Source organism: Anabrus simplex, chromosome 2 (assembly GCF_040414725.1).
Source record: "Anabrus simplex isolate iqAnaSimp1 chromosome 2, ASM4041472v1, whole genome shotgun sequence".
In the NCBI taxonomy this organism is placed as follows: domain Eukaryota; kingdom Metazoa; phylum Arthropoda; class Insecta; order Orthoptera; family Tettigoniidae; genus Anabrus; species Anabrus simplex.
In genome coordinates this window covers 169,183,135-169,201,728 of record NC_090266.1, presented here as the reverse complement: position 1 = coordinate 169,201,728, position 18,594 = coordinate 169,183,135, and the positions used below count along the sequence as shown (strand labels likewise).

Below are 18,594 nucleotides of genomic sequence, written 5' to 3'. Positions count from 1 at the left end.
CGCAGCCCGAAAACAATCTTCTATCAGTAGACGTCCGAACCATGTATAGTTACTCAGGTTTTAAACGTGCTTGTGTCAAAATACCAGGAAAACATGAATGAGTGATCTAGTTGTGACCTCAAAACTCCTACTACTTCCTCTTCATCATCATTGCCCTCTTCCTTTTATAGATAGTTTTCTTCTTACTCTTCATTCGCTTCACCTCTACATTGAAAGCGATAATTTGATATATTATTACAATATGTATCTTTTAGTAATGTTATTGGCTTTACGTTCCACTAACTACTTTTACGGTTTTTAGGATATGCCATTTATATCTTTAAACGGGTACGTTTTAGTAAATCTAGTTTTCTTACATTCAGTTATTTTAACATTACTGCCATTTAAATGGACATGTGTTTAATGTTCATACACTGACTGACAGAGCAAATGCAACACCAAGAAGGAGTGGTCAGAACTTTATGCCAATTGCAGGGTAGACTGACGTCACTGAGGTATGCTCATGATGTGAAATGCGCCGCTGTGCTGCGCACGTAGCGAACGATAAATGGGACACGGCGTTGGTGAATGGCCCACTTCGTACCGTGATTTCTCAGCTGACAGTCATTGTAGAACGTGTTGTCGTGTGCCACAGGACACGTGTATAGCTAAGAATGCCAGGCCGCCGTCAACGGAGGCACATCCAGCAGACAGACGACTTTACGAGGGGTATGGTGATCGGGCTGAGAAGGGCAGGTTGGTCGCTTCGTCAAATCGCAGCCGATGCCCATAGGGATGTGTCCACGGTGCAGCGCCTGTGGCGAAGATGGTTGGCGCAGGGACATGTGGCACGTGCGAGGGGTCCAGGCGCAGCCCGAGTGACGTCAGCACGCGAGGATCGGCGCATCCGCCGCCAAGCGGTGGCAGCCCCGCACGCCACGTCAGCCGCCATTCTTCAGCATGTGCAAGACACCCTGGCTGTTCCAATATCGACCAGAACAATTTCCCGTCGATTGGTTGAAGGAGGCCTGCACTCCCGGCGTCCGCTCAGAAGACTACCATTGACTCCACAGCATAGACGTGCACGCCTGGCCTGGCATGGTGCCGGGCTAGAGCGACTTGGATGAGGGAATGGCGGAACGTCGTGTTCTCCGATGAGTCACGCTTCTGTTCTGTCAGTGATAGTTACCGCAGACGAGTGTGGCGTCGGCGTGGAGAAAGATCAAATCCGGCAGTAACTGTGGAGCGCCCTACCGCTAGACAACGCGGCATCATGGTTTGGGGCGCTATTGCGTATGATTCCACGTCACCTCTAGTGCGTATTCAAGGCACGTTAAATGCCCACCGCTACGTGCAGCATGTGCTGCGGCCGGTGGCACTCCCGTACATTCAGGGGCTGCCCAATGCTCTGTTTCAGCAGGATAATGCCCGCCCACACACTGCTCGCATCTCCCAACAGGCTCTACGAGGTGTACAGATGCTTCCGTGGCCAGCGTACTCTCCGGATCTCTCACCAATCGAACACGTGTGGGATCTCATTGGACGCCGTTTGCAAACTCTGCCCCAGCCTCGTACGGACGACCAACTGTGGCAAATGGTTGACAGAGAATGGAGAACCATCCCTCAGGACACCATCCGCACTCTTATTGACTCTGTACCTCGACGTGTTTCTGCGTGCATCGCCGCTCGCGGTGGTCCTACATCCTACTGAGTCGATGCCGTGCGCATTGTGTAACCTGCATATCGGTTTGAAATAAACATCAATTATTCGTCCGTGCCGTCTGGGTTCGAACCCCACTGTCACCGAGCTCGATAGCTGCAGTCGCTTAATTGCGGCCAGTATCCAGTATTCGGAAGATAGTAGGTTCGAACCCCACTATCGGCAGTCCTGAAAATGGTTTTCCGTGTTTTCCCATTTTCACACCAGGCAAATGCTGGGAGTGTACCTTAATTAAGGCCACGGCCGATTCCTTCCCACTCCTCGCCATTTCCTGGCCCATCGTCGCCATAAGACCTATCTGAGTCGGTGCGACGTAAAGCAAAAAAAAAAAAAAAAAAAAAAAACAGAACCCCACTGTCGGCAGCCCTGAAGATGGTTTTCCGTGTTTTCCCATTTTCAGACCAGGCAAATGCTGGGGCTGTACCTTAATTAAGACCACAACCGCTTCCTTGCCACTCCTGGACCTTTCCTATCCTATCGTCGCTATATAGTCCGACTCGTTGGCTGAATGGTCAGCGTACTGGCCTTCGGTTCAGAGGGTCCCGGGTTCGATTCCCGACCGGGTCGGAGATTTTAACCTTAGTTGGTTAATTCCAATGTCACGGGGGCTGGGTGTATGTGTTGTCTTCATCATCATTTCATCCTTATCACGACGCGCAGGTCGCCTCCGGGAGTCAAATCGAAAGACCTGCACCTGGCGAGCCGAACCCGTCCTGGGATATCCCGGCACTAAAAGCCATACGACATTTCATTGTCGCTATATGAGCCATCTGTGTCGGTGCGACGTAAAGTAACTTGTAAATTCGTTATAGTGTTATTCTATTAGTACAAATGGAACAACAGACGAGCTACTTTAATAATGAAGTTAGAATGATAAAAGACATTTAATCTTTCTTTCTTTCTTTCTTTCTCTTTGACAACGTCTGTGTGCAATAATTAAAGTTTACAAACATACCATCTCTATGTGAGTTTTGGTCATTTAAAGAGAGGTATTTAAAATGAAAAATGGATTTGACGCGTCTTGTTAATAGTTTATCACCCAGAATAACATTAACACTGTTACCGAGATCTCGCGTTAGAAATAAATCTGTGTCCATTGTTGAATGTTTTAATATGTTTGTCATGTTCATCATTTATGGAATATTACACCTTCGCTATCAGCATTGTAAACTGCTGTCTGTATACCACATTAGTTCAGAGAAATGGTTATTGAATTAACGTTGCAAAGCAACTATTATGAAAGGTGTAATGATACTTTAACATGACAAGAAATCGTTGTGAAAATGAGAAGGAACATTACAGTGATGTGGTATCGATCGAGTCAACTTAAGCTTCTTGGTACTCTCATGACACGTGGTTCAGTGCGCTTGGTTATGAAGGCAAAGTTACTCAAGGTACTCATACTTGGGTGCGCTATATAGCAACGTACAAAAGCAAGGTGTTCCTTCTACAATGTCAGATAAAAATAACATGTCTGGGGATTTGAAAAACTATTTCACCACGCAGTTTTTGCGGCACGCAGGTGTCCAAGGTCACGGAATTCCATCTTACACTGTTGCCAATGTCGTGGGCAAAATATCTCTTTGTCTCTTTTCATCCTAGGTCTAATGCAAGCCTACTGGGTCAAACGTGTAGCGTTGGTGCGAGCAACGTCAAACGAGCATGTGTTTAAAATTGAAGGGCTCAGAGCCGAAGATGATTAACCCACGTTTTTTTTATCAAAATGAAAGTAACATTGGCCAGAGGATCTTCAGTTTTGTGTGAAGAAGAACTAACCAAGAGGATCTTCAATTTTGTGTGAACGAGAGCTAACCAATTTATAATTTTCACCAACAACATGTGCCATCTGTTAGTTACGTTTAGAACTTTGTAGTACATTAGAGGGCTGCCTAACCGTGGCGGTAAAGACGTAGTGGGTTCACCGGGAGGGATGTGGGTTTGATTGCCTGTCAGGAAGTGGAAAAATGTAGAAATGAGTCTTACATGGCCCTGGGGTTTACTCAGCGTACACCATAAATGGGAGGCAAAGTTGAACTTATCACCCTATATCAATTAATGGCGCGGTTACAAATTGAGTAAGACTTTACTTTCCATTCCTTCTGACTTTCTGTAATGCGCGCCCGAGCTGCATCGGTATTAAATAAATCAATTGTCCCCTCTTCCCCTGGTGTTTGTGGGGGTTTGTCTGCGCGGGGTGCTTTGAGGGCCTTTCCCTGGGTCCCGGCTTGTTGTGACGGTGCCCTTACGCCAACTTGCTTAACTGTCTTCCTCCTCTGGTATGTACGACAAATACCCCCTCCACTTTAATCTTCTTCATTGACATTTTTCCTTTATACGGCCGAAGAGCTCCTATGTTGAGCTGATGGCCCGCCCCTCCTCGTATGAGGAGAGGGAATGAAATAACTTGTTTTCGCTTCGCTTTCCTTCTGGAGCCTTACATACCTAAATGAAGATGACTTGGCTTTGCTTTACTTATTAAGGTACCGGGCGAGTTGGCCGTGCGCTTAGGGGCGCGCAGCTGTTACCTTGGATCCGGGAGATAGTGGGTTCGAACCCCACTGTTGGCAGCCTTGAAAATGGGTTTCCGTCGTTTCCAATTTTCACACCAGGCAATTGCTGGGGCTGTACCTTATTTAAGGCCACGGTCGCGTCCTTCTCACTCCTAGGCCTTTCCTATTCCATCGTCGTGCGATGTTGAGGCAATTGTAAGAAAATTAGGGTACTATAATATACACTGGCTGAAAAAGTATCCAGACACCATGAAATTTTGCAATATATTTGTCGAGGTAACATATTTAACTGATTAAAGGTACAAGACTACAGGTTAATATCCACGAGAGAAAAGCCATCGCAAATGTGCCATGCTATGCCGGTGTAACCACCTGACTGTTGAATTCCGGCATGCAAACGTGCATGCATTGTGTCGTACAGGTGCCGGATGTCAGCTTGTGGGGTGGAGTTCCATGCCTGTTGCACTTGGTCGGTCAACACAGGGACGGTTAATGCTGGTTGTGGATGACGCTGGAGTTGTTGTCCAATACGTGCTCAACTGGGGACAGATTGGGGATCGAGCAGGCCAAGGCAACATGCCAACACTTTGTAGAGCACGTTGGCTTACAACAGCAGCATGGGGACGTGCATTATCCTGTTAGAAAACACCTCCGGGAATGCTATTCATGAATGGCAGTACTATAGGTCGAATCACCAGACGGACGTACACATCTCCAGTCAGAGTGCGTGGGATAACCACGAGAGCGCTCCTGCTGTCATAGAAAATTTCTCCCCAAACCAGAATTCCCGGTGTAGGTCTAGTGTGTGGACGCCGCAGACTGGTGAAATGCAAGCGCTCACCTGGCCTCCTTCTAACCAATACACGGCCATCACTGGCACCAAGGCAGAACCGGCGTTCATCGGAAAACACAACTGACCTCCACTCCATCCTCCAATGAGTTCTCACTTGACACCACTGAAGTCGCAGACGACAGTTTCGTTAAGTGGAATGCACGCCGCAAGGCGTCTGGCTCGGAGCTGTCCTTCAAGTAACCGATTTCGAATAGTTCGTTGCGTCACTTTGGTGCCAACTGCCGCTCGAATTTCTACTTCAGACGCAGTCCGCTGTGCCATAGCCACACGCCGAATACGGCGGTCCTCCCTCTCGGCGATGCCATGGGGACGTCCGAAGCGCGGTCTTCTTGCGAGCGTACCTTCTCGTGAGCACTGCTGCCAGCACGCATGCACAGTGGAGGTATTCCTGCCAAGTCTTTCTGCAATAGCGCGGAAGGAAAATCCACCTTCACATAACCCTATTATACGGTCTCGTTCAACCGAAGTGAGCTGTTGATACTGGCCTCTTCGTCGTCGTAAACGCATTTTTGACCCACTCACATTCTCCCCGTCCAATCTCACAGGTGACTAACGCTCTCGCACAGTACAGCCCGTATTTAAAGCAAACCTGATGTGCAACGTCATGGGGCCGCTACTAGCGCCACGCTAATGTGATTTGCATCACGTCATTTTTCAGATGTATAAACATGCCTACTAACGTTCGTTAATCTATCACAACCCCTTCTTTGTGTTTGGATATTTTTTCCGCCAGTGTAATATAATTTAATTTCGTATGGCTATTCCTAACCCGGTACTGCAGACCCTCCGACGACGAGGGTGGGTGGCATCTGCCGTGTACAGAAACTGCGTGTTGTGCCATTTGGTGATGGCCCTGTACCGACAGTGTGTCGTTGAGGTTCGTTTCCGAACCCTTTTACCTGGCACGTTTTTAACTAGCTCGCACTACGTGAATTAAATGTTTCCCGATGTACTCGTCAGGTGGCAGCTCTCTGCCCTTTGTCAAGGTCAAGCTTCCTACCGGAAGAATAGCATTTTGCTATTCTTTGGCTGAGTTCTGGTTTTTATGACGTGAAATATCAACATGGATCCCACGCGGAATGGATCAGCCTTTGTGGCGTATCAAAATGTTTTTAAAAGGTTCAAATGAATGCTATGACCCTTTGATCTTTCTAACCATTTGTTTATATATCGCCAGGTACGTGCACTCCTTGCTTAATATTTGTTTCTCTTGTTTTATATTTCTGTTACGTACTGTTTCCACCGTCGTTTGAACGGGATGGATGTATGTGATGCCTCGAAGACATTATTCCTATTAATGATATGGGCCTGCACCTTTGCTCTTGTACCTGTTGTCTGCGTAGAATTAACCGTGCGAAATAACTCGCGATCCGTGTCGGAGTCCACGATGGCCGGATCTGTACGAATCGCGATATACTGGCAACGTATGCATGGTTTATTATATGGCCCGAAGGATATGTTTATTGCCTTACTCGTGGCCTGTGAAGTGCTGGCATTTGATGTGTCTGCGCCCGTTATTCTGTGACCCTTAACCTACTGGCGATATTGCTGCCATGTATATCTTATCGTGTTGGAGTGAAAGGTCGTGCGAATGTTGTGATTGGATGATTGGAGGACAACAGACGTATTTATATTTGTATTTTATTGAATGTTTACTTTTCATTTCATTCGATCCCTTTGGGATTCGTCTTCTTTTCTTTGAGTCCGTACCTGTGTCGATCATACGTTATCTCCTTTTCTTGTATGGTTGATTTTTATTTTGGTCACTATATGTTGTTTCATTACGTCATATCTTGCGTATGCTTTGGTCCTCAGCCCCCTGTTCACCCTATGGGAGCTTAGGTACTTTTCCCCTTTTGCTCCTTGATTTTTCTTGAGGAGTGGATTGTTGCCGTTCTGATACGTCTAATTTGGTGTAGGCGTGTATTGCGTGGGCTTTCTTATTTTATATATGATGCTTACATGGACTGACCAAATAATGTTTCGTGCTATGAATTCGAATAAGAATCAGGTGGAAAGCGTGACCTGGCATAATCAATTACTGAATGTAGTCGCCCATTTTCCTTGATTGTCGGTGACAGTTGTGTCCATTTGAAATTGCACGTATGTATAAAACCTTTATTATTTTTCCTTGACCTGATAAATTTCATGTTAAACATTTTCCCTTCCTTCTCGTCTTTCCTCGATGTTTGTTTGAATAAATTATGCATTCGAGTACTTCTCAGCTTTAATTCTCAAGTAGCATCAGTCCTTGGTAGATTTGATTTAAGGGGCCGGTCTGCTGTTCAAGGCCTGTTTCTTGCAGCCTTTCTCAAACGTGGTCTTCGAACTTGAATTTATTTTGTTTATTGTGCCTCTGTGGACTGCATACGTGGGACTTTCGCGTGTGTTTGGGGTGGAGGTCTGGCTCAGTGTTATTGTGGTGAAGAATATTGGTGCGTGTGGTGTATGAGTTTCAGGTGTAGGGCACAGCACCAAATACAGTAGAGACAAAACGCGACACTTCCGGATTTAGCCTTGTTAAAATGGGAGACAATTCGCAAGTGGCGCTACTAGCGGCGTGACCTGAAAATTAGCGCTAAATTCAAATATCAATGGAAAGGTATATACAGAAATGGATAAATAAACTACGTGTAGAAATAAAGTGTTGCTAAGATATTAACTTCATTCAATCTTGCTAAAGCAATTCTGGATAAATAAATTAAAATTTATTTAACAGGTTATTATTTAAAGACTGAAATTAGACATATAACCAAAATGTGAAATGGACTGCTGTGAAAGGGCTTGATCTTTCATTTATGCATTACTTTTTTAGCTTCATTATTCCTACCTAAACGTTTACGGCAAGATTTGTCTTTTTTTCTCATTTAAAAGCATTGTATCCATCACATTAAGACACTTGTCAATAAAAATGTCGGCACATTCCTTACACACATGATTCAGTGAATTTATATTTAAGAGCTGGACAGTTTTCCTTTTAACTTGTAGCCTACTAAATTACAGAAAGAAAATCTATAAATTTACCCTCAAGAACATTCAAAATTTCCCTATAAGCAATACTTGCCATTACATTGGGGTAAAGCAAATTTGCATCGTCATATTTTTTCAACAAAATACACTGACTGACAGAGCAAATGCAACACCAAGAAGGAGTGGTCAGAACTTTATGCCAATTGCAGGGTAGACTGACGTCACTGAGGTATGCTCATGATATGAAATGCGCCGCTGTGCTGCGCACGTAGCGAACGATAAATGGGACACGGCGTTGGCGAATGGCCCACTTCGTACCGTGATTTCTCAGCCGACAGTCATTGTAGAACGTGTTGTCGTGTGCCACAGGACACGTGTATAGCTAAGAATGCCAGGCCGCCGTCAACGGAGGCATTTCCAGCAGACAGACGACTTTACGAGGGGTATGGTGATCGGGCTGAGAAGGGCAGGTTGGTCGCTTCGTCAAATCGCAGCCGATACCCATAGGGATGTGTCCACGGTGCAGCGCCTGTGGCGAAGATGGTTGGCGCAGGGACATGTGGCACGTGCGAGGGGTCCAGGCGCAGCCCGAGTGACGTCAGCACGCGAGGATCGGCGCATCCGCCGCCAAGCGGTGGCAGCCCCGCACGCCACGTCAACCGCCATTCTTCAGCATGTGCAAGACACCCTGGCTGTTCCAATATCGACCAGAACAATTTCCCGTCGATTGGTTGAAGGAGGCCTGCACTCCCGGCGTCCGCTCAGAAGACTACCATTGACTCCACAGCATAGACGTGCACGCCTGGCATGGTGCCGGGCTAGAGCGACTTGGATGAGGGAATGGCGGAACGTCGTGTTCTCCGATGAGTCACGCTTCTGTTCTGTCAGTGATAGTCACTGCAGACGCGTGTGGCGTCGGCGTGGAGAAAGGTCAAATCCGGCAGTAACTGTGGAGCGCCCTACCGCTAGACAACGCGGCATCATGGTTTGGGGCGCTATTGCGTATGATTCCACGTCACCTCTAGTGCGTATTCAAGGCACGTTAAATGCCCACCGCTACGTGCAGCATGTGCTGCGGCCGGTGGCACTCCCGTACATTCAGGGGCTGCCCAATGCTCTGTTTCAGCAGGATAATGCCCGCCCACACACTGCTCGCATCTCCCAACAGGCTCTACGAGGTGTACAGATGCTTCCGTGGCCAGCGTACTCTCCGGATCTCTCACCAATCGAACACGTGTGGGATCTCATTGGACGCCGTTTGCAAACTCTGCCCCAGCCTCGTACGGACGACCAACTGTGGCAAATGGTTGACAGAGAATGGAGAACCATCCCTCAGGACACCATCCGCACTCTTATTGACTCTGTACCTCGACGTGTTTCTGCGTGCATCGCCGCTCGCGGTGGTCCTACATCCTACTGAGTCGATGCCGTGCGCATTGTGTAACCTGCATATCGGTTTGAAATAAACATCAATTATTCGTCCGTGCCGTCTCTGTTTTTTCCCCAACTTTCATCCCTTTCGAACCACTCCTTCTTGGTGTTGCATTTGCTCTGTCAGTCAGTGTATGTACATTTCCTAAATCACCCATATTTTCTTCAGTGCTTGACAACGCATTACGGCATTCCAAATGGGGTAACTTGGAACACAACCAGCCACACACATATGCATATGCATTTTCTTGAATTAAATCAAAACCCGCAGATCACACTTACATCAACACATCGCTATTAAACGTTAACTGCTGCACTATACAATAAAATAAGATTATGTTTTAAACCAATTAAAATATGGATCGCGCAAGTCAGAAATGTTGGAAGTACTATACAAATCACTTTGTAACTGGAAGAATATCTATGCAAACAGAATATTTACTTACATTTTCTTGTCATGAGGGAAGCGGAAGAAAGACCACGAATCCTTCTGCACTTCATAGCCATTGCAGCCAAACACAGCATATATCTTTCCACTCATATTGAGAGGAGATATAAAGGAATGACACGCGCTACTATTTACCTATGTCAACTTAAAGTAAACGCATAAATAACGCCAAAAACTTCACAAACAAATACACATGCTCTTATGACAGAATCAGTAACTCCCAGGTCACTCCGCTAGACAGAGCTCTTATCGCTGTCTCTCGATATCTCGCAGAGTGTCGCGTATTATCTCTACTGTATTTGACAGCACAAACACCCAGTCCTAAACCAAGGGAGTGAACCATTTAAGATTAAAACCACTTACCCGGCCGGTAATCAAACCCGGGACCCTCTGAATCGAAGGCGACTATGCTGACCATTCAGCCAAGGAGCCGGGCACTTATTCAGCTGAATATTTAGAGACAGACATCATCATTCTTCTTTAATTAAAACTGCTAGCAGGCTTGAGAGATGAGTTCCGTCCTCGCAAACTTCTCGTCAAGGTGGCTACGGTTCGAATTCTCGGTCAATTAATGCGAAGTAGTTCTAGCCTACAATTCAGTCCTAATAGAAAAAAATAATTATGTCTTAAAATTTGTTTGGTATTAAGAACCCAATGCAAGTGAAAAGACATATGGGAGATTGCAGGTTAAGTTGGAGTAAAACTGCAGAAAATGAACTTCCTTTTTAAAAATTACGAACATTTTGAAATAGATGTAGAAATGCTTCATAATCAAGATTATGCACTGCAAATAATAGTTTCTCAACTGGAATAGCGTTCGCAAGAAAAGTCGTTAAATTTATGGTATAATACTGCTTTTCCTGACTTCCATGTTTCAGTTATCCTTAGAGGCAGAAAATTGAATGAGGTATTATTTCCACATACTGTATATAGAATAATGTAGGCTTTTAATGATATGTAAATTATGTGGGTTATTTTCGATATTATTGAGATAATCATTACAATGTTATTTTGGCTTTTATTCCTAAATGAAAAAAAATATATATCTGAACACACGAGTGCTTTTAGTTTCAGCAGTTGAATTAATATGAGTTTTCACATTTATGGGACCGTGAATGACACACAATAAAACGGTTATGAAGAATTGCTATTGTGAGGTGGAGTTCACACAAGCAGCATGTAGCTACTCAACAAGCGGTTAGCATTGCAGCGCGTGTTCAGCTGAAGTGCGCAGAGATTGCAGGTTGGGTTGGGTTGCACAGATTCAAAAACATTCACTTTCATATAATTGCAGAAAGGCTCTCCAAAGTTTTCTGGCCGTAGTCCGCCTCCTGCTTTGAAGAGAAAGCCTTAGTGACTTTCAAAATATACCTTTCAATACGAGGAAGTTGGTCAAATTTATTATGTATGTTTCAGAACATTTCAATATATCATTAAATTCCTAAGATTGTCATTATTATATTCTATATAGTATTGTCTTTATAACCGTAAACGATAGAAGTCCTATCTTTAATAGTTTGCCCTTAATATGTCTGTAAAAAGGTGACTGTCGAACAAATATAATTTATCAATCTGTATACCAGGTGGCTCACGGACGCCGTACTTTCTACTTATAAATGTCCCGCATGCATAAGTGATGTGTGGGGTGTCTACCAACTGATTTTAACAGGGGAACTACTGCCAGCGGGCAGGTTACGTCAGAATATGAAGAGATAAGAAACAGAGTCACACTCGCAGCATGTTACTCAGGGCTGCCGGTCGAATGCACCCCTTGCATTAGTAAACATCGTTTTCGACCGCATAGTTCTAGGCTGGTGTATGCTACAGCCGCACTATATTTGCTGTCTGCATATCGGCAGTAGCTAGTGTGATCAGCAGCGGTGAATACACAGACATTATTTTAATCTGGACAATCTGGTCGGAATGCAACAGAAGCTCCAAACAGACGTATGGCTTCTACATACGTACTTCACCGAACTGTATTAGTTTTTGTTTCATACGTGCAACTCTTCCATCGAGTGGAATGTCTACACGTGTATAAATAAATAAGTTATTAGGTTTCCTTTTCTATACCTTTGGCGTGTCTACAAACAGTAGCGGCGATTAGGGGCTGCGGCGAGGAGGGACAGTCGCTCACCCCCCCCCCCTCCACTTTGTGGAGTACACAATACATTTTCATTCCACTTTAGCCAGCAGGAACTAGGAATTATTTTAAAAAGCTGTTTGTACAAACCTTGTTATCTTATCTGCTAATTCCTTCGTTAATTTAATTTAATTATTAACATAATTATTGACGGAAATACGCACAAAATGATGTTCGTCGCCGCTAACCAATTTGTATAGCACTAAGGCAAGTAATGGAGACTTTGCCCGTGCTGTGAGGAAGGGTAAGTAAGTAAAGTAAACTCGTGTCCTCATCCCGAGGTAGTGCAGCTCTTTTCAAGCACACTCCCATTGGAGGTGAGCTGCATGTACCATTTCAACCACATACCAGCCCTCCTGCCATTGTTAAATTTCTGGCAGTACCGGGAATCGAACCCGGGCCCCCGAGGACGGCAGCTAATAACACTAACCGTTACGCTACGGAAGGGTAATAGGGGTATATATTGTTTGCCGAGGTCGTGGCCACTGAGTTATAATTCACCAACTTGTCGCGCGCATTCATCAGTCTGGCAGTCGCTTTAGTGTCTGTTAGTTTCTTAGTGAGTATTCAAATACTAAATTATTTTTAATTGCATAATCATGCCGTCCTTCTATGTAATTATACCGGGCGAGGTGGCGGTGGGGTTACGGGCGTGAAGCTCTGAGTTTGCACTTGGGAGATAGTAGTTTCGAATCCCACTGTCAGCAACCCTGAAGATGGTTGTCCGTGGTTTCCCATTTTCACACAAGGCAAGTGCTGGGGCTGTACCTTATTTAAGGCCATGGTCGCTTTCTTTCCACGCGTAGCCATTTTCTGTCTCATCGTCGCCATAAATCCTATCTATGTCGGTGCGACGTAAAGCCAACTGTAAAAAATATATATATTCAGTTGTAATCGTATTTCAACAGGAGCTAATACCAACGTTCCTAAGTTATGTAATTTATTAAGTAAATGCCCCGTAGTATGTTTGTGAGACCTGGTGAACATTTTATTATACAGCATTGAATCAAAATCTCAAAGAAAACTATTATTACGAATAGGCCTAATCCACGGGGCTGATTAATTATTCACTTATAAAAAAGCATAATCCAAACAAAATAATTTAGTCCGGAGAATGTAAAGTTGGTGTTCTCTCGCGTTGAAATTACAATTACAATTAAATATATATATTTTTTACAATTGACTTTATGTCGCACCGACACAGATAGAACTTATGGGAAGGAAGCAACCATGGCCTTAATTAAGGTACAGCCTCGGCGTTTGCCTGGTATGAAAATGCGATACCACGGAAAACCATCTTCAGTGGTGTCGACAATGGGATTCGAAACCACTATCTCCCGAGTGCAAGCTCACAACTGCGCGCCCGTAACCCCACGGCCAGATCGCCCTGTACAATTACATAGATGTACGGCATGATTATGCAATTAATAATCATTTAGTATTTGAATACACACTAAGAAACTAACAGACAATAAAGAGACTGCTAGACTGACGAATGCGGGTGAATTATAACTCCGTGGCCACGACCTCGGCAAAAAATTTTACCCCTACTACCCTTCCTCACAGCACATGCAACGTCCCCACTACTTTCCGTAGCGCTATACAATAAAGGAAAGTTTTAGCATATAAGACAACAAGGCTTGCACAAATAGCTTTTTTAAAATAATTCCTAGTTCCAGCTGGCTAAAATGGAATAAATGTCATATTTACTCCACAAAGTGCGGGTGGGAGCGACTGTCCCTCCTCATCCCACCCTCTAACCGCCGCTACTGTTTGTAGACATGCCAAAGATGCAGTAAATTAAATCTAATGACTTATTAATTTAGACACGTGTAGACATTCAACTCGATAAAAGAGATGGCATGGAACAAAAACGAATACTGTTCGGAGAAATATGTGTGTAGAAGGCGTACGTCTGTTTGGAGCTTCTGTTGCATTCCGACCAGGTTGTCCAGCTTAAAATAATGTCTATGTATTCACCGCTGCTCATCACACAAGCTACTGCCGATATGCAGACAGCAAATATAGTGCGGCTGTGGCATACACCAGCCTACAACTATGCGGTTGAAAACGATGTTTACTAATGCAAGGGGTGCATTCGACCGGCAGTCGTGAGCCACCTGGTATATAAAATAAGAGTTTTGTCTGTACATTGCTCAGAATTTGAAAAGAATGGTATTTCTGTATCAGTCACGTCCACAGTAAGCAGGAAATGCACTTTTTACTTTTCCGTAATGTCTGTCTGTCTGTCTGTCTGTCTGTATGTATGTATGTACGTATGTATGTATGTACACGCATAACGAGAAAACGGCTGAAGAGAATTTAATGAAACTCGATGTGTAAAGTCGGAGTATGAACCACTACAATCTAGGCTTTAAGTCATTTTGTTAACTTTGAGTGAAATAGTAGTTTAGGGAAAGGCCTAAAATTGTATTCTCAAATATGTATTGTATTAGTGGTTCTATCGATAAATAATACATAACTAAAGTTATATAGAATTAAATTTCCGATCATTTATGTCTTATACATTTTTACCGTACCGGCTATGATAACACGGATATTCATGAATTTGTATTTTTGTTGCTTCAACGCCGAGCCACGAGAGAATGGGTTAACAGAATGTAATGGAAATCGGTATAGGTCTATAGAGTCGGGGAATAAGAAACTACAGCATAGGCTATAAACAATTTTATTCATCCTGAATGAAATCGCAGTTTAGGGGAAGACGCCTAAAATTTATTTTTTAAATGCCTATGTTATTGGTCCTATCGAAAATTACTACATAACAAATGTTATAGAGAATACAATTTCCTATCATTTGTGTTTTATTCTGTTTTACCGTACTGACTATGATAAGAGTGGTATTTCAGAGTCGAAAGAAAACTAAATATGAAGGCCTACAATATCAAAAGCTCATAAAATTTATCAACAATAACATTACATTGACCATTGTTTGTTGTGATGTTCTTTCTCTCTTATACTTCCACTCAACTCCAATAGATGGGATTATTGCTGTGTACCAAGTATAACAGCCCGACTGAATATTGGCGGGAAATAGCCGGGGAGTTAGAAAACTTGCTTCTTTAGCATGCCATTCCTCTGGTTCATACATTTTCTAATACTGCTGGTACGTAGCATACTGTTTCATCATAGTATTCCAGCTATTCGATCCCTACTCTGACGCACTGTTTTGAATGAGCAGTGTGCCCACTTAAGGCAGAGGCTCACTTAGTAGCAGTAGTAGTAGTAGTGGTAGTATGACCTGGCCTAGAATTACAGTTTAGACCTATTCCAAAATTATAGCACCACAATTCACTAAACAACTCAAAATTCAACCCGGAAAAGAGCCGTTTCTTAAGAAAAGCGTCTTCCTCTTCACTTTTATTAAATTCTACATTCATTTTATGCCAAATTGGCAGTGAAGAGGGGGTTTCTGCTCTGGCTTGAAGGAAAAATTTGCCTCCAAGTCAGATAGATTTTTCCGCCGCCAGTGTACTGAATTGAGATTTTCCGACTCATCGGGTACTCCTAGGAAACAGATTAGTAAAAAGACTGTGCACTATTCGACTCCCCCCGCCGAAAAAAAAAGACGAAGAGTGTTCACGGATCATGGCTGTCTGCGGCTTGACCATTCCAGCTCTGGAACTTTGGACTGTCGGATCGGCAGCGTTCGTTAAAAGTGAGAAAATGTGTGGTTTTTCATTTGATCGACTATTTCATATGAAAGCATTGCTTTTAATCGCGCCATTCCTACTGATGTCATTGTCATTCGCTATGTTCATTTCAGTTGGGAAAACCACTAAGACAGTTTTTCTGAGGATGTAGAAAGACAGGTGGGGTGTGAATGTCTGACATTATAATGAAAACGCCCCAACCTGATTGTGACTGATGGTAGGCAAGTGGGCCTACATTTAAAATGAAAATGCCCTAACCCAGTTTTCGTATGAGAAAAGACGTTTGGTGAATTCCCCGTCGCGTTTCTAGGGTAACGTTAAGAGCTATGCAATTTAATACAATCTTGCTCATAACGTGTACACTACCTAACCTGGAATTCTGTATACAAGGTGGAATTCCGTAGCGAAGCACGGGTCCATCAGCTAGCCTTTAATATAATGAAGGTGTTAAATAGAAGGAACTGATATGGTGCAAAAAATTAATATTTCCAACCTCTTTTTTATGCAAACCGAGCTCGATAGCTGCAGTCGCTTAAGTACGGTCACTATCCAGTATTCGGGAGATAGTGGGTTCGAACGCATTGTCGGCAGCCCTGAAGATGTTTTTCCGTGGTTTCCCCATTTTCACACTAAACAACTGCTGGGGCTGTACCTACCTTAATTAAGGCCATGGCCGCTTCCTTCCCACTCCTATTCCTTTTCTGTACCATCGTCGCCGTAAGATCTGTCTGTGTCGGTGCGACGTAAAGCAAATTGCAAAATAAATAAATAAATAAATAAATTGTATTTTTGTAAGACATGACTTCAAAATGTAAAAGATACTGATATTTTTGCTCTCCCATTTCACATGGAGTGCCCATGGAGTGACATATTTTCATGGCAGGGAATTACTAGAAAGTATAGATGCAGAAGTCTTTTAGGAATCTTCAAGTACCACATCTCTGTCCTTAATTTGAGAAACAGACTGACACAGACACGGCAGTCTAATTCAAAATGTTGCACTACTTGAATTACTAAACTTTTAAAGAGGCGGTCATCACTAAGCTACTGTACGAATACCTAGCGATTGTGGTATACAAATTACATTCTCGTAAGTATCTTATCAGCTACGGTTTGAATGCCGATCAATAAATGTGAGATTTTCGAAATGGAAGTTGCTTCCATGCAGTTATGGCTTCAATATAACACAGTGTGTCCTTTTTACAGATTTGTTATAGCGTTATATTTCATATTGTGTGTTTGACAGACTGAAAGGCTTTTAAGTTATATTTAACTAAGTCGACACTGAAAAATATGGCTTCCTTCTGAACAGTTATGGCTCCACGCAAGACATTACGTCTCATGACTTCGGTCACAATATTAAGATAAATGTAAATTGCTTTGCTTAACTTTTAGAAAGGCTATAATGACAGAAACGAGAATATAAGGCTTAATTGTGCCTTTGCTGGCAAGATGTCTGCTGGTATGGACTAGAATTTTTTTTAAACTTTCATTGACCTGTCTCAGTCTCATTCTTAGCTTTGACAATAGGAAAGTGACCGAGGTATGAGCAATGCTAGTAATGCCATTCCTTATGCAGCCAGTCCCTGTTATGAATGGTGGGCTCGGCGGAGTGATACGTAATAGCATCTTCTGGCTCAGTGAAGAAAGCATCGGGAGGCTGCCTCACTCCTCATTTCCCTGGTATGCCTCTTTAGTGTTGCCTACACCATATATGGCAGCTGTTGGCAGTGCTGTTGAGGATCAAACCAGCCTTCGGACTGAATACTCAACATACAACATACAACAACCTCTAAAATGAAGAGAAGGTGTCAGGAGTCAGGAGCAGGTTGTTTCTAACCAAGAATTCAGTGTTGATAATTTTCTATGACTAAACATATTTCGGATATAACTAGAAACATGGACCCAACGCAACTGAATATGACTCTGTAAAAAAATAGTCCATTTCATAGCAGGTGATGTGACCAGAAAACGCTGAGGAGCAGTGGCGTATGCTGGTAACAAGACGTGGGCTACCACTAGAATTAGGTTACCACTTTTCGATAGTTTGTTTAGTGAATGTCAAGCCCTAAGGCCCTTAACACACGAGCGTTTTTTTGTCGTCGTTATGGACTGCAAAAACACGCATCTTTGTGGCTGGCTCAACCACTTCTGCAGTTCATTATGGCCACATTTTGTGGCCGAGCCAGCGACAAAATGTGGTCCGGCCAGCGACAAAATGTGGTCCGGTCAGCTTCATCCCTGGGACAGTCTGCAAGTGAAACTTCGGTCATTCTTATTTATAATGGATTCTGAAGAGGAGGCTGTATTTCTTTTGCTCATGCGAAGAAGCAGAAAAACAAGGAAAACGCGGACAATGTGGTTACATCCAATAGTAGAAGTCCGGCAACAGTTGGGGCAGTTTCCTGCTTTATATCACGAACTCTGCAATTATGCGGATAAGTTTTTCCAGTTCTTCAGAATGTCAAACACGTCTTTCGATGAACTACTACAGGAAATAGGGCCTATTATTTCACGGACAGATACTGTGATGAGGAAGGCTATATCGTCAGAAGAAAGACTCTCAATAATTAAACATTTTGTAAATAAATATATATAGATCTTAACTATTTTATTTTTCTCCTCCGTGCTTTAGTTCTGGAAGTTACTGTGAAGGACTTCACAGATCATCTCCCATGCTCTGACCTTCTCAACTCGGTTGCTGTATGTATCACTAGCGTAGTTCTATATAGAGGGTTCGGCTTGAATCTCGGCAATGAACGTATCTGTATCAAACGACTCCATCACGAATACTGCCAGCGGGAACTTGTCGCCAGGATGTCGCCCGTGTGTAAAGGTATGCCCTTCAGTCGGCAAGTGGTCGGTG

General features: G+C 43.6%; 1 protein-coding gene across 4 annotated transcripts in view; it reads left to right on the top strand.

The window, feature by feature from the left end:
• The window catches only part of LOC136863966 (uncharacterized), a 458,924-nt gene that overhangs the window by 152,938 nt on the left and 287,392 nt on the right, over positions 1-18,594 (top strand). The gene's annotated exons all lie outside the window — the stretch shown is intronic.